Source organism: Hibiscus syriacus, unplaced genomic scaffold (genome assembly GCF_006381635.1).
Source record: "Hibiscus syriacus cultivar Baekdansim isolate YM2019G1 unplaced genomic scaffold, ASM638163v2 tig00110720_pilon, whole genome shotgun sequence".
Lineage (NCBI taxonomy): Eukaryota > Viridiplantae > Streptophyta > Magnoliopsida > Malvales > Malvaceae > Hibiscus > Hibiscus syriacus.
In genome coordinates this window covers 163,552-165,174 of record NW_024062838.1, presented here as the reverse complement: position 1 = coordinate 165,174, position 1,623 = coordinate 163,552, and the positions used below count along the sequence as shown (strand labels likewise).

The 1,623-nt window shown below is 35.2% G+C and overlaps 1 long non-coding RNA gene across 1 annotated transcript; it reads right to left on the bottom strand.

Moving 5' to 3' along the window:
- Window positions 1–504: 504 nt before the first annotated feature.
- LOC120139028 lies at window positions 505–915 on the bottom strand. Its single transcript, XR_005517581.1, has 3 exons — window positions 833–915; window positions 684–760; window positions 505–612 (listed from the first exon to the last, which is right to left on the bottom strand). It is a non-coding gene; the product is annotated as an uncharacterized LOC120139028 (long non-coding RNA).
- Between the last annotated feature and the right edge of the window lie 708 nt (window positions 916–1,623).

Sequence of the window (1,623 nt, the reverse complement as noted above, 5' to 3'; positions counted from 1 at the left end):
ATAAAAAGTGCGCATCTCCTATGAAAGGTGCGTGCCTGCGCCTTACGCCTAGACTCCAGAAACCTTTTGCGTCTCGATGCGCCTAGCGTCTTTATAAACCAAGGTTGCTTCCTTTGCTAGCTTGAAGAACCTCTCCATATGTAGGAAGAAGAAGATTATATATATGGTGACAAAATTAGTCTCCAGCATTTGTTCAATTACTTTGATTTCTAACCTTTAGTATTTTAGTCTAAATATTTCAATTTTTATTAAAATAACAGGGATGAAAATTGTTACTTGACTAACAATTAACGTTTACCACTCTAGTGAAGTGACATATGATATGTCATTAATTAAGCAAGTGTGAAAATATTATATCAATAACATTCATTGACTGTTAGTTAACTGGTAGTTTTCATCTAGTAATTGATATTTAGATAAAAACTTAAAACGCTAAAGATCAAAATGCTAAGAAATAAAGACTAAAATGATCATTTAACAAACGATAGATGTCAAAGAAAGATTGGGTTACTGTTAAAAGGAAAGCATGGACGGATCTATTTTTCCTCAAAATGGAGCCGTTAACGTAAGCGTGCGCTTTTTAGAAAGCGGAGAGGCACCACCTGCGCGTAACTTACAAAGCAAGGGCAGAATGTCAACTACTGTATTACTAATTCACGAATCCTTGATTTGATCAGCCTTACCTGTTCTTGCTCTCTCTTAGTCTTGCATTCTCTTCCATAAGATGTGAAACTTCAATCTCCAACTCATTGGTGTAAGCCTGCATATAAAAAGGATGATCAATTTCGAGATTAATGACGCTTTCAATAACCGAAGAAAACAAGGTGCTTACCTGTTTCCTAGCTCTTGATCGAGCTGCAGATTCACGGTTCTTGATCATACGCCTGTGCCGGCGATCCCATCGGATTCTTGGACCCTTTTATTATCAGAAGGTGGTGAGGCTACAACATCAAATGGACAGTTATCGTGTGTAGAAGCAAGGTTAATGTCTTTCCATACATCTTCCTTATTTTGGGGTCTATGGGTTTGGAGGTAGATATGAAGCAGTATGAAGTGAAGTTAATTACTAGTTCCCAGAAGTAGTGGAACTCAGTTTAAGACCAAAAAAGAGAGGATTTCGAGGGAGAGTGATAATGGAAAAAGAATATTTGTACTAAGAAGCTGCCTCCACTTCAATGACGAACGTGGAATGCTTTTAGGCATTGGTTTGTCCCATTTGGTCGTTCAAAAGTGTGCAAACTGGAGCCACGTCCCTGTAACTTGCTCCAAATTGGGTTGGGTTAAAATTTTGGGTAAATTATTCTTTTAGTACCGAAGCTGTCAATTTTGGTTTGTTTTAGTACATAAATTTTTAATTTTTCAAAATCATACCCAAAATTTAGTTTTTGTTTCATTCAGTACCCTACAGATAAAAACTTTAGATTTTATTTCATTTTAGTATCCCGTTCAAAATTTAACGTTAAGTTTTGAAAAAAAATTTAAAGTGTAGGTACTAAAACGAACCAAAATTGATAGTTTAGGTACTAAAAACATTTAGTTTTTTAAAGGCGAGTCGCTAAAATAAAATGAAAACTAAACGTTAGATATGGTTTTAAAACAATTAAAAGTTTAGGCACTAAAACT